This window comes from Eptesicus fuscus, chromosome 10 (assembly GCF_027574615.1).
Source record: "Eptesicus fuscus isolate TK198812 chromosome 10, DD_ASM_mEF_20220401, whole genome shotgun sequence".
Classification (NCBI taxonomy): domain Eukaryota; kingdom Metazoa; phylum Chordata; class Mammalia; order Chiroptera; family Vespertilionidae; genus Eptesicus; species Eptesicus fuscus.
Window position 1 is genome coordinate 56,478,269 of NC_072482.1, and position 15,858 is coordinate 56,494,126.

Sequence of the window (15,858 nt, forward strand, 5' to 3'; positions counted from 1 at the left end):
TAGCTCTGGAGTATGCAGGATAAGAAATAGCCACTAAGACTGGTTTGGCTCAGTGGATAGAGCATCAGCCTGCAGACTGAAGGGTCCCAGGTTCGATTCTGGTCAAGGGCATGTACCTTGGTTGCGGGCACATCCCCAGTAGGGGGTGTGCAGGAGGCAGCTGATTGATGTTTCTCTCCCATCAATGTTTCTAACTCTCTATCCCTCTCCCTTCCTCTCTGTAAAAAATCAATAAAATATATTTTTTTTTAAAAGAAAGAAAAGAAGTAGCAACTAGCAAGTGTTGTGCCACAATTTTATTTTAATTAAGAACTTGACTACAGCAAGCAAAAAGCCTCAGGGCAAGGCTTCCAGTGAGAGTGGATGACTAATGAACAAACATTAGTCATAGATACCTGCCCCCCAATCCCCACACCTCTCTGAAGTCAGGCCTATAACCCTACAACCAAACTAATAGAATACCTACTATTTCAGGGCACTGCAATAAGCCAAGTTGAGGTTGGAATCCAAACTCTGTTGCCTACAGAGTGACTCTCAGTTTAACTTTTTTTAAAATACATTTTTATCGATTGTTTTAGAGACAGGGAGGAGGAGGACGAGGAGGAGAGAGAAAGAGATTGATGAGAGAGAAACATCCATTGGTTGCCCTCTGCATGTTCCTCGACTGGGGACAGAACCTGCAACTCAGTCTTGTGTACTAACTAATCAGTATTGGAACCAGCAACTTTTCACTGCACGGGACAATGCCAACTCATTGAGCCACTCCAGCCAGACAGTAATTTAACTTTTTAAACTCAATTTTCTTATTTGTAAACTAGAGGCCTGGTGCATGGATTTGTACACCAGGGCGGTGTGCACCAGTGGGGTCCCTCTGCCTGGCCTGCAGGATCGGACTGAAACAGGCTCTCTGACATCCCCTGAGGGGTCTCAGATTATGAGAGGATACAAGCCAGGCTGAAGGACCCTACCGGTACACGATCGGGCTGGGGAGGGATGCGGGAGGTTGGCCAGCCAGGGAGGGACCACGGAAAGGCTCCAGGGCATGTCTGGCCTGTCTCACTCAGTCCCAATTGGCCAGACCCCAGCAGCAAGCTAACCTACCAGTGTCTGCCCCCTGGTGGTCAGTGCACGTCATAGCAACTGGTCGACCAGTCAACTGTCTGCCCCCTGGTGGTCAGTGCACATCATAGCGAGCAGTTGAGTGTCCTTAGCATATTGTTAGCATATTACACTTTGATTGGTTGAACGGATGTATGGACGACCAGACACTTACCATATTAGGTTTTTATTATATAGGATTGGAATCACTAGAAAAATATCCACCTTGTGAGTGTGTTATGAGGAATAAGTAAAATAATGCAGGTAAAGCAATTAGCCCTTTTTAGATTTTAGAAGGTAGAGCTATCATCACAAGAAACATGGATGTAGTGGAAGAACATTTTTGCAGTTATCTTCCCAAAAAATACAGAATGTTAGTGATGTACATCTTATTCCCAGAGTGAGACACACCAAAACTGGAAAGGCATTGTGGCAGGTAACCTGCACCTCTGAGCTCATCCTGACAATCAGAATCTGCAACAAAGCAACCTTCATCTTTGTAAATATTCCCGTGTAGTGGGGGTCCAAGAAAGGGGCTAGCTCACAGCATCACAGTAACTGCCACGCTAGGGAATGGATTCTTTTTTACCATAAACCAAAGACATTTAGACATCACAATAAATGTGTGATTTATGGGGTACTAAAACTTCAGAAGTAGAAGAAAGTTTGCTTAGAATTAAAAAGATAAATAGAACTTTTTAGTACAGATAGGAAATATAATAGGCATAGGTTTAGATATTGAAGCTATACGATCTATTTAAGAGAGGATTCCCTAAAAGAGATACCAGATCAACATAATAATTGAATAAATAGAAATAATAATAAATGAAGTAATAATGAGAAAAGAAATGACATATATAATAAAATAATAAGGTAGCAAATATGCATTTATGTAGATTAAATAAACATACATTTCTAAAATTAGAAGATTAATACCAAAATCAGTGACAAGTTTTTACATTAGTGGATATGACTGAGCACAGAAAGATACAGTGAATTTTATTATAAGACATTTAGCAATATTTGACTTCTAAAACTATTTGTATAAAATACTATGAAGAGTTAAAAAATAATTTAAAATATAATTAACAATAAGTTAAATATTATGGAGCTTATGTGAAATTTATTAGAAAAATTAAAAGGCAATAAGATAATTTGGAAGAGTTTGCTTGGCAGAAGATGTGTTCAAGGAAGAAAAGGGTGAAAAAAAGAAGGAAGTGATACCTGCCTATAAGTTCTAAAAAATTTAATATAAATTACATATGATTTTTTAAAAAATGGAAAAAAGAAATGATTCATTCATACAAATAAAGAGGAAGATGCAAGAAAAAAACTAAACAATATTTAATCCCTATCAGTAGCAGCTATAACATGGCACTATGGACAAACGAGCTGCACAATAGTCATAGCAAACTGTACAAAATTCAGAGGAAAATAAAAAAAGAGGATGGGAATGAAAAGTGATATTAACTCCTAGCAGGAAGAAGTTTCAAAGCCTCTGGTTTGGGATTCAGTCACTTTTTTCACAGGAGTGTTGGGATTCAGTCACTTCTTTCACAGGAGTGACACTCTCAGGGTGGGGGAAATGAGCAGATAACCTGGTGCAATCTTTTTGTCAACTAGACCCCTGGGAATTTAGACTAATGCTATTTGCTAGAGGAAGAGACTTTTTAGTTGAATTGTCCTTAACAAGATACCACTGACTAAGAATTCCCTTTGGTAAATAGAACTCAGGATCTACTAGGCATGTTCCCTGTGGAGCTACACAACCCTGGGGTTAAGAATGGAAATGGTTCACAATGTAAATGCTCCCACGGTGGGAAAGAGTACCATGAGCCTTACCTGCAGAACCTGTGTATTATTCTAGAACGGAGGTGCATACCCAATGCAGGGAGTATGTTTGAGGAGCTACCCTTGATATCCTACAATGGTCTGCTTTGAGCCTTTTGATTTCTCATATCCTTCACAGTAATATTAAAGCTTGACATTGGGTAGGATCTTTGATCCATGTGACTCTCATTTGATAATATTATCTGTGTGTTAGCTCAAAACCTAAAGTACAGATAGTTGAACTTTAAGGTAGTTGAACTTCAAGATGATAATGGAACAAATGCTAGAAAATGTACTTGTTTCAGGACAGTTTCAAAAATAAAGAAAAGCTCGAATCTACAAAGAGAAAAGTTTCATTGTGTTCCAATATATATGTTTATATCCATTATTCCACTTCCGGGTGAACACACCCACCCACACTCAAATCCACTCTTGATCCTTAAGCTTTTTAAGAGTTAATGTTACATATGATAACACATCAACTTTTTAAAGGGGGACACTATACTGTAAGAATCTCTCTCAGACAAAGGGAAAAGATAAAGTTAAACATATTGCCCATTTCAGCTTCCTTTCACCCAATCATAGAATACTGGTGATAATGGTTTTGAGTTAGAGGTAGAAAAATTGAAGAAGAGAAATGGAACATTTTGGCTTATAATAGATTGGTGAATATTCTCTAGTTATGCTCTAACTGGCACTGAACAGATTCTCAGATAATGCAGAACATACTGTGACTAATAAAACATAAAATTCTGTCCTCACAATGCTCTCTTTATTACTTCAGGACCCCAAAAGCACTGTATCACTGCGAGAATGGGACCTAAGCCAAGACAATGAACTTATCAAAGGCCAGAATATATTAACTCGAGGAGTTGCCAGATGTTATCAGTTGCATTTTAAAAGGGAAATGAAGCACTCAGGAATTAAATAATTTGCCATGATACACAGAATATGTCTGATTAAAAAATCCTTGCTTTATATAACCTCTCCACTTTCCTCCCTATAATATATCTCCTTTCCTTAGTGAGTTACATTTTGAGATGTCTTGAGGTACAAAAATAAGCACAGAACTATGCCAATTGGGGCAGAATCAGCAATTTCACAATTACCATTGTTTTCTTGAATATATGTAAGTTTTTATGAGTAAATAAACCTTAGAGATTGATTCCAAGTCCAGAATATCTTGTATGAGCCAATCATCGTTAATATACATATGTTGAGTGATTCATTTAGAATTTAAATCAACATGAACCAAATTCTATTCCACTGAAAAATCCTTATGTGGGAACTTAAAATCTTATGCTAACTATTCAGATAAGTTTCTTATACTCTCCCATCTGAACTCTAGCAAATCATATGGGGGAACATTGAAAGAAATCCTAGGGCCCTCATTCACTGTGGTGTTATGTATTTTGTATGTTTACTACTTCCATAAATAGTAGAAAATTGACCCTATTGTGTATATTAAAATGATGCACTCTACTTAATCTGTAGCTACTTTAGTTTATATGGGACTGCAAAAAATTCATAAACATGCTGATTTTTCTGCTTGGAATAGATCACCCATTTCACATGGCCAACTGCTAATGATTTTTCAGGTCTTAGCCTAAATATCAATTACTCCATGATATTCATCCTTGTAAATATCACTTCTCATTAGCTACCAAAGCTTCTTATTATAGAGTCTTGTAACACTCTGTATGTTACTTTATAAAGTTTATCACTGTGTGATTGTATTTTTTGTGTGTTTATGTTCAATCCTTACTTCCTCCAGTTGACTCGGGCATCTATGAGAGAAGAAATTTTATCTGTCCTGTTCACTGTTATTTCCTCAGAGACATCTCTTGACCTAGAACATTCCATTATATTTGCTAAAAAAAAAAAAAAAAAAAGGAATAATATGCAACATTTCTGAAGCACAGTTTTGAATAAAATATACCAAGAGGCTAGTAGATAGAAGAACAAAACTAAGGTGATAAACCTGGCTATCTCTTCAGAATTGAGATTTAATCCAGCATTGCCATTTCAGGCATGATTCAATTTAATGACTCAAACAAGCTGTAAAGTATAACATCACTCCCTTTTAGAGTTGAGCATACTGGAGAAAATAGAATCCTATAGATATATATGCAAAGCTCAGTTTTACCATGGGGCTTTTAAATAAAAAGGATCTATACCTCAAAAATATGTCCTATATTCAGCATATCAATTCCCATTCAGTAAGCTGATCTAAGTTGCCAGGCCTTTCTATATTCCTGACTGGGAAAGCTTGCTTTTTGTGCATGTGCACACATGCAGATTATACACACTCCTAACATAGAGTTGACATAATCTTTTGAATGCTTATTAATAGGAAATAAAATGTTCCATAATGAGCATTTGTTGGGGAGCACAGGAGACTTGGTTGAAAAGTTTGTAAGGAGGACATTCTGAGAAAAAGAGTAAACGCACTGCGCAGACCCTGACATTCTAAAGCAGAAAGTTCACCACCTCTCTCTGTCTTTTACATTCAGCAGGCAAAAAAGGGGGAGATGTTGGGGAGCACACCAGACTTGGTTGGAAAGTTTGTAAGGAGTGACTTGAGATTCTCACGCGTCGTCCAGCCCTTTTTCTTAGATTGTCCTCCTAACAAACTTTCCAACCAAATCTCATGCTTCCCCACAGCATTTTATTTCATATATACCTAAGACAAAAAATCATTTTTATTAGTGTATACTAGTTTAAGTCAATTGAACTAATATTTTTTAGCCACAACAATGAAGCATTGTTGTTCCTTCTGAAGCCTACAACTTAGTACCTACCTGTCTACTCCGAATTAACAACTCTAACTCAGGCAGCCTATGACAAATGTTCCAATATAGGAATAACAATTATGCATCTTATGTAACAATGTTAAAATGCTAAAATGTAGCACAGAAATAATAGACAGTTTCCACTTATTTGTTTTTTCCCATTTTTTTTTTATTAAGAAAAGGTAATAGAAGATAAGACTGGAATAATCTGTTAAACTTATGAAAAGTCACAAATAGCATTTAAGAGAGTTTAAATATTATTAAAATTTAACAAATATTCTCTAAACCTACATACTGGACACTATTCTGTACATCAGTGATAACTTTTGGTTTATATCCTACAGAGCACATCATCAAATATAGTAGTAAACCAGGGAAGAAGCAGAGGTTGGCGTGAACCATGGCTACAAACCAAAAACTAAAGGTAGCTTCCAGAAGCCAGAGAAGACCAGGAAATGGATTATCCCCTAGATCCTCCAGAAGGAAAGCAGCCCTGGTGACTCATTTTAGACCTCTGACCTCAGGAACCAATGACATTTTTAAAAATCATTAAAAAGCAAGTGAAATCAAAGGGATTAAGTGGAAGAGTGCATAGTGAATGCTAGAGTCTACTCTTTTTCAAGCAGTGGGCTTTCTCCTGGGACTCACTTTGGCCAATGAGATGTGGACAAAGAAGTCCACCTGACAGGTCGAGCACCAGCTGCAGGAGCTTTGCAGGTTACCCCATGAGGTCATGCTCCAGAAGCCCATGGTCCTTCAGAGTGAATCCTGGAAGAAGATGTGCAGGAGAGACCTGCATCCTGAAACCCATATTCAGCCTGAAGGGGAGTCACTGCTTCTGACCTGCAGACCGTGATTGAGAAATCAACATGCATTATTCTGAGCCACTGAGGTGGGAGTTGTCTGAAACGTAGTGGAACTGAAGCAGGAGCTAAAACAGTTTAGATTCCCAATCTAGACAGAGAGATAATATCATTCATCTCCCAGGAGGCAGTTGAGTTTAGTCTCAAAGTTCAAACTTCCACAATTTCTGACAGCAGTCCAATCCATCACACCTTTCCAGGTTCCCACTTCGGTATGCTTCCACTTTTCAAGGAAATCAATTTTTGGGTTAAGGTCATGTCCCCTTTTTCCCTACTCCCTTCAGCTATAATTTTAAGTACAACTTATTTCACTGATTCCACTCTCTATAAGAATATTTTTGTCACTTCAACTCAACTCCTTCCACATGCAGCTCAGTACATTTCCCCAGCTGTTCAAGTTGGCAACCCGATCAAAGTCTAAAACATCTGGGGACTCTTTCAGAAATTTAGCCAAAAGAATAATCAGACAAATATATAAAAGTGAAAAAGATATTTAAGGCCTAATATAGATTTTGAAGTCACTTAAATGGGTATAAAAGCTGATACACCGTAAAGAATGCATACCTTCTTAGATAAATTCAAAATGCCTGAACACAGAAATACCCTCTTTTATGGAGAGGTCAATGAAGGAAAGAGAATGAAAAAGTGCCATAGAGCTAGAAAAAGAGGCAGAGCCCACTGTCATGAATGAGAAGAAAGGTTAAGCATTAAAAAGGGTGGAGTTTGTCAAGGTTTAATTAAAATATTCATACACATTTTATTCACATAATGTATAAGGTAGATTCTTAAAATTTTTAATAAAATTTTTCATGTTTTCTGACTGTACATTAATAGATCTTGCAAGTGAAATGATGACCTTCATTCCTATAAGTAATAATAATCGGTGGGTTTGTAACAATGTTTAATAGTTCTTCCCTCAATTTTCATCTGTCCTTTTACTTAATATTATTAAACTTTATGAACTCTTGCAAAAATGAAGTAATTAATCTTTATAACATCCCCTGAAGGTAGTTAGATAGCTTCATTATGATAAAAGAGAAAAAGAACATATATTATTAGTTAAATGAATATTGCAGTATCAGCATCTTAGCATTTCTGATAATCTTTTCAACCCACAAGGATAATATTTTTTTTTTCTTTTCACAGTCTCCTTTAAATATCTAAATGATCCACATATTCTTACTTGTATTTATTCTCTGTGCAGTATTATAAGTGTTCTAAAAATATCTACAAGTATAAAAGACATTTATTACTTGTTCATTTTAAAATAATTTATATTGCATTTAATAACTTAGTAACTTAATTAATTTTTCATTTAAAATATTTATATTTCCTTATAACCATGTCTTATCCTTAAATAAAATGCATAAGATGATAAAATATGTGTACTCAAAAAGGCTTATAAATACTGCATTTTTAGATAGACTATAAAATAATCAATGTGTAGATCTTATTTTCACTTAATATAGTGAAATATTTACTTTATTAACTTTGGGATATTAGTCAAAATTAAAGAAAAGTCACCTACAGTGTTGAGAATCTAATCTGCAGGTTTGTTTTTTATTGTTATTTTCCAATACAAGGAAAAGTATTAAATTGTCAACTCTTTAATATTTATTATTCTTTCATAAAATTCAATTCTTTGAAAGTTTGTTTATTTACAAAACCAGATGTTTGTATAAATTATTGTTTTAAAATTAAAACAACAGGACAGATACACTGCAATTGCAAAATAACACCATTAGTCACCTCTCTCCAGATAATTAGAGATTGATAAACATAATATGCCAGCCACTTTTGAATATATAGAAAATCTAAGTTATCATTATTCTTCTTTGATCCAAAAATATTGCCTAGGCCTCCATCAAATGGCTTAGTAAAATATAGATACAAATTGCCTACACTACTTTCCACAACTATAAAAGTAGTAATCTAAAAAAAACAACAACAAAAAAACACCACAAGTAGTAATCATCTCATCCAACTCAAGATTGTATTTCAGAGTGCTTATGACTTTCTTATTTATAACTCATCCTTTGGATTTCTCAAAATTCATATTATGCTTATAACTTTGCAGCATTCATCTTCTTCAATTATGAAAATAAAGGTGATTTCAATGTCAACTATCTTCTGTTTTTCTTTTGTTGCATTTTTTATTTCTCAAAAAATTTCCGTAGTAATTTCCCAATAGTCAAATTTTATGTTACTTGGAATTTTGATATTTTATTATCCAGATTACTTAAGGAAACCAATTATATACTTTTAAAAACACCTGCCTTTAGCTTCAATGGTATTTTTCACAAGATCTCAAACACAACTTCTGAAACAAAATGCTACTAGTATTACCTACTTTAAATTGTAAAATAGCTTTGTTTTCTGCAAATTTGAACTACTTGCTTGAGCCGTGCATTTTGATAATCATCACCAATTGAGGTTGACTACCATTGACTCTAAACACAGAAAAACTTGAAAGAATTAGGGAAATGAGTCTGTATTTTCAATTCAAGAACATGATTATACACCTACTGATGTTAAAAAATACTCTTATGGCAATAGGATAGTTCTGTTTAATCCTTCAGCATTAACATATTTCATTTCTTCCTTTTTTTTTTTTTGGTTAATCCTCACCTGAGGATATTTTTTCCCCATTGATTTTTAGAGAAGGTGGAAAGAATGGGTAGAGACAGGGAGAGAGAAACATCAATGTGAAAGAGACACATCAATTGGTTGTCTCCAACTTGTATCCCGACTGGAGCCTGTAAATCTAGGTACATGCCCTTGACTGGGAATCAAACCCTAGACCATTCAGTCAGTGGTCAGATGCTCCAACCACAGAGCCAAACCAGCTACTTCCTATTTCTAAAGACTGTTTCTCCTCTGCTCTACATTTATTATACGATTACGGATACAAATAAACCTTGATATTTGTGTTCAGATAATAAAAATTACCTACTTTATAGAGTATGTCATTCTTTCTTAAATTTGTTCAAACCTTAGTCAGTTGATGAAAGGTGCTAATAAAAATGCTGTTGATAATGGTTCATAAATATTAACTTTCAGTCACTGAAAATAAGATGTTTTAACAAAACAACTTTTCAAGAATATTGCAACTTGCAATATGGGAAACCACAATGTCATATCTGTTCACACTTCCCTTTAATCAGACCGAAGTCACATCGAATTGCATTTAGACATTAGAAGACATCCAAAAATGCTATGTCGATTTCTCCTTAAGACATGCTAGTCTATTTTTTTTTTGGGAGGGGGGAATCTTTTTTTAAAATTCATCTTTATTGTTGAAAGTATTACAGTCGTCCTTTTTCCCCCCATCAATGAAAAAAAGTCTTAATTTACATTGTAATCATGTTTGGCTTCCTTAAAAACATTTATATTTCAGCTTTTATACCTTTGCTTTAGGATTTCAAAATACATTATTGATATATTTAAAACATTATTGAAATTGAATAATTGCACTCCTACTCTCTCTTATACTTTGTAAATTATCAATAAAAATGGGTTTGACTTAATCATATTTTTGTCTTTATGCTACAGGTTTTTGCTATTTAGGCCCTCTCTCTATGATCTCTTTCTTTACTTGCCTTCTTTTAATTGTATTATCTACAATCTCATTTTTTTAATTTCCTCCCACTGATATTATCTTCCATTATTTTCTCCTTATGTATAATGATAACATATGACTGCTTGTTAAAATAAAAGCCGTGATCAGTTTCAGCTGATACATCAAAGGTTGAGCAGAATGCAAGGAATGCCAAGTTGACCTCCCGTCTCCTGCGTGAGGCACTAGGTCTGCAAGTCCACTGATACAGGACTTGTACAAGGAGCTTCCTAAACTGACTTAGCCATCCTCAGCACATTTGTGGCTATGGTTAAGAATGAATGTTCCCTCTCATAATTATGTAGAATTATGGATATTTTCCCTTTTCCCTATCAACATAGGAGATAGTTGCTTTCTTCTCCTTCAGGTCTAGTAAAAGAGGCTTCACATAGATGACAAAGAGAGCTTGTTATGTGTCTGTCCCCCAGTGTCTGAATCTATAAGTGACTGAAATCTGATTCAAGCCTGGGACAGTCTATCCAAGAAAAAGAGATTCATTGAAAGCACACGGCTTGTCCTCAGATGACAAGGGCAAAGATGCACACTGAAAGTCATCTCATAAAATACTCTGCCCAAGAATCCCACCGGGGTGGGAGGTGGGGCGGAGCGATGAGGCTCCAACAGAGAGAGCCTTACATAAGGAAGTACAAACAAGAATAATACTGTGGCATTCTATTCTATTTTGCAAGTTGTAGCTCTCTGAACCTGAGAGATTGCATCACAAACCACCCAGCCCATACCACAGCATTGCTCTGGAATATTCCCTCAGGAAGTCTGTAAGAAAATGTAGTGTCCTATAAAATAAACACTTAACCTTAAACATCTGCCAAGTGCTAGCACCTAAACATGGCAATGGTGACCATACAAGTAGCCATATGTCCTTTCCTTTATTCTTCTCTCCTAGCACCAACCCTCCATAGATTAGAAACCATGGTAAAGTATGGGAGATAAATAAATACAAAAGCATGATAGAGAAATATAACAAAAGTATCCCATGATTGCTTATGCCACTGCAGCCTTCCTAGCATAAATTAGGGAGAGAGGGAAAAGATCTGACTTATAACATGCTTTGAATTTTTTATAATTACCTTGGTTAGTATGATTATTCTTGGATGCAGAACGTCTGCAGGACTTTTTATTATCTAAGATTACTGAGGAAAACTATGGTACCTGCCTAACATTTTATTCAAGTGCAGAGAAAAGAGTAGTTCACAGAGTAGTTTTAAAGAGAGAGAGGGAAGGAATAGGATTTCTGATATTGTTGTTTGAACTCTATTAAGTACAGTCCAAGTCGTTAAAGTAATTAATTTTTTAAAAATCTCTCCCCCTTCCTCATTTGAAGGGGGCCACAGAATGATTTTCAGTGATGAGCAAACTTTTGAGCTTGGTGTGTCAAACTTCGCCAAAAAAACTGAGCATAACTTGGGTAGTGTGTCACTTTGAGGAAAAAACATTATTTCACAATATTTATAGTTTAAATAACATAAATGTGTAATTGTTATATATAATTGTATTTAATAAACCAAAAACTAAATATTTAGTGCTGACACGCGTGTCAGAGGTTCGCCATCACTGGATTAGGTCAATGAATCAGAGGTCTTGATAAACATTCACAAGAAGTCCAAATTCATACTTGTGGACTATATCCCCAGATTTCTAGGGGTCAGAAATTCACATCATCACAATCAAACAATTTAAGAACCTATCGGTCAGAGAAAAATAAAATCAGTGGTCAAGCATACCCTTTTACCCGGGATAGTGATCAGAATTAATCTGTAGACCACCCATCAAGCACTGATGGAAACATACAAACAAAGCATTCTGACTGAGGCAATTCGTCAGTCCTATCCTGGTGTCAAAGAAGTCAGGACTGAGCACTCCTGATTGCCATGCCAACTTAAGGTAAGAAGCAAGTGACACTGATAAGGGCAAGGGCACTCCTATCTAGGAAAGGAGGCCTGAGCTTTGAAGTCCTCTCTTATATTCTCTTATACAACAGCAAAGATCTTTTCCCAGGAACGACTTATCTCCTAGAATCAAAGTCTCAGTCTCTCTCTCTCCCTCTCTCTCTCTCTCTCTCTCTCTCTCTCTCTCACACTCACACTCTCACACACACACACACACACACGTGCTTGGCTTGTCAAAACTCCCTATTCATTTTATTCTTTACATTCATCACATTTACTAATTTAGTGCTTAAATTGTTTTTATCTATGTCTTGAAATAACCTATAAAACATTGTGACATTAAGAACCTCATCTAACTTCCTTAGCACTCTACTTCTGGGGAATGTAATAACGATAATAAAACTTACAAGTTAAGAATTATTATACACCATATAGTATAACAATACAATGAGGAAGGCATTACTCTTATGCTTATTTACTGATGAAGAAGCTATTTTTAAGTAACTTACCCAATGTGAGATAGTTACTTTAGTAATTAAGAGGCTGGGAGTGGTTGACTTCAATAGTACATTTTCAGGGAATAAATAGTAACCCTATCTTATAGTTTTGCCCCTAATGAAAGGAATATACTAGATGATCAATACATATTTCTGAATAAATGAATTATTTCAAGGAAAGTTGTAGTTACCATCTAATTAATATAACTTGTATTTCCAAAGACTTGGATATTTATTTTAGAACAGAAGTTACCATTATTATGATAGTTTGTAAAAATTTAATATTGGATTTTCAGAAAAACAAAATAATTCCTGCTACTTATCATATCTCCATTATATTTCACTAGAGGCCTGGTGCACAAAATTCGTGCATGGGGCAGGTGTCACTCAGGCCAGCCTGCATCCTCTACAATCTGGGACCCCTCGAGGGATGTGCGACTGCCCGTTCAGGCCTGATCGTGGTGGGATCAGGCCTAAACGGGCAGTCGGACATCCCTCTCACAATCCAGGACTGCTGGCTCCCAATTGCTCGTCTGCCTGCCTTTCTGATTGCCCCTAACTGCTTCTGCCTGCCAGACTGATCACCCCCTAACCACTCCCCTGCCAGCCTGATTGATGCCTAACTGCTCCCCTGCCAGCATGTTTGCCCCTAACTGCCCGCCCCTTTAGGCCTGGTCACCCCTAACTGCCCTCCCCTGCAGGCCTGGGTTCCACCCAACTGCACTTCCCTGCAGGCCCAGTCACCCCCAACTTCCCTCCTCTACTGGCCTGGACACCCCTAACTGCCCTCTCCTGCAGGCTTGATTGCCCACAACTGCCCTCCCTTGCAGGCCTGGTTCCTCCCAACTGCCTTCCCCTGCTGGCCATCTTGTGTCCACATGGGGGCAGGATCTTTGACCACATTGGGGCAGCCATCTTGTGTGTTAGAGTGATGGTCAATCTGCATATTACTCTTTTATTAGATAGGATAGAGGCCTGGTGCATGGGTGGGGACCAGCTGGTTTTCCCTGAAGGGTACTCCGATCAGGGTGGGGGTTCCCTTGGGGTGTGGGGCGGCCTGGATGAAGGGCCTGTGGTGGTTTGCGGTCTGGCCATGCCCCCAGGTGACCCAAGCAGAGGCCCTGGTATCTGGGATTTATGTATCTTCTATAATTGAAACTTTGTATCCTGGAGGGGAACCAAGCCTCCTGCTCGCTCTGTGGCCGGCAACCATTTCTTTTGGGGTTTGTGTATCTTCTATAATTGAAACTTTGTAGCCTGGAGCGGAGGCCTAGGCCAGCCAGGGCTGCAGAAGCTTTGCTTCCTCCATTGCTGAGGGCAACCCTTGCCTCCTGCTCTTTCTAGGTCAGTGGCTGCCGCCATTTCTGTTTGGATTTATTTACCTTCTATAATTGAAACTTTGTAGCCTTGAGTGGAGGCTTAGGCTGGCAAGGGCAGGTGGAAAGCTTGGCTTCCTTTGTTACCGGGAAACCCAAGCCTCCCTCCTGCTCTCTGTGTCTATAGCCATCTTTGTTGGGTTTATTTGCATATTTGCTCCTAATTGGTTGTGGGCGTGGCCTGTGGGTGTAGTGGAGTTAGGGTCAGTTTGCATATTACTCTTTTATTAGGTAGGATAGGCAACATTTTGTGGTTCCTACAGGACTAAAGGTAAAAGAAAAGCTGCTTACCAATTTGTAGTAAATTATTACTAATATACAATTATAAATGCACTTCAGTTGGCTAGTTCATTGAATAGATCAGTTAAGTTGGCATTACTAACTATAATTCAGTTAAGCAAAACTTTTGAGAAACAGTATAAGGGAATAAAGTACACTGTGAGAATCTCTAATATTGTATAATAATTAGTATAAGAAAGGTAATTTATTAAATCATTTATAAGCAAAATACCCTCAATGAAAATTTTAAAATTATTTGTATAAATAATCTAAGCATACTTTGTTGCAGTGCCCTATTCAGTGTCTCTGAAACAGGAAATAGAGTTTTTATTAAAAAACGAGGGCTATTCCTATCAGAGGCCTTAAGCAAAAAAGAAAATGAAAAAAGACAAGTTTTTTTTCCAATGGCAATTAACTGTAATATAAAGTTTGCTCAAATGCCATTCAAAAAGAGGTGCAGACAGTGTTTCCAGAAAAAAAACAATGAACTTGAAATCCAGAGATATTACTGCCAGGTTCAGATTGAAGGTTTATTCCCTAGTGTCATTTAGAGCCAAGGACAATTGAAAAAGATGTGATGTTATCATTATTATGAGTGAGATCAATGCTGAAAGATCATCAGCAGTTTCTGCCCTTGTTCAGAATGGTGAGGATTGGATTTTACTCAAGAAAGCAAAGGGCAAAGAGAACAAAAATAATGCCTACTTAGGAGGAAAAAAGGAGCTGATGGATCAAATGATCCAATATAAGTGTCATCTTACATGAGACAAAAACATGATCAGACAAATTGTAAAAATAATATTTATAAAATCATAGAGCTCTTTTTATAACATTATCAAGAAAACACACACACACAAATAGGGAATCAGGAGATGGTAAACATTCTATTTTCTTCCTTTTAGTTGCTGTTTGGGATATTTATCCAAAATTAGAAAACACAGAAATTATGACAGCAAATAATAAAAACTAATATTGAAAGTTAGGCAATTATTGTTTATTTTTATTGAATTATAATGAGATATCTTTTAATACTGTTCTTTAGGGTGTGATTTGCATGTGAGAACTGAATTGTGAAATTTCATATAACCCTGCTAGTACAAGGTAAGTGTGGGAATCCAGGTGGCTTCTTCATGTGCATTCAATTCATCATAAAGATTAATTAAATAAGCTGAGGTACACTTGAATATATGGGCAGAAAACAGAGGCTAAGGTGTTTTACAGGGATGTTTGACCAAAAAATTACCAGTTCAGTAACCTCGTAATAAATTGGATGTTTTACTTCAAGACTTTATTTCAGTTTTCAAATACAAAACTCAGATTACAACAAAATTGATAGCTTTTATAATCTTAGGATCAGAAAAGATGCTCTCTTCTTCTTACCTCCTGGCATTGTCATCTCCTTGAACTACATAGAAGTACTTGTGAAATAAGATTATTGTTCTCTAACATGGAGACAGCTAGTCGTAAATTATCAGGTCATTATTAGCAAAGTCAGTCTGGATCAACTCACATCAGAGGAGATGGAGTAGCTTTCAAGATTCCAGGCAAAGAAGAGCATTCAGAGAACACTATAAAAAAGAATTTGTGTCCTGGTCTTTTA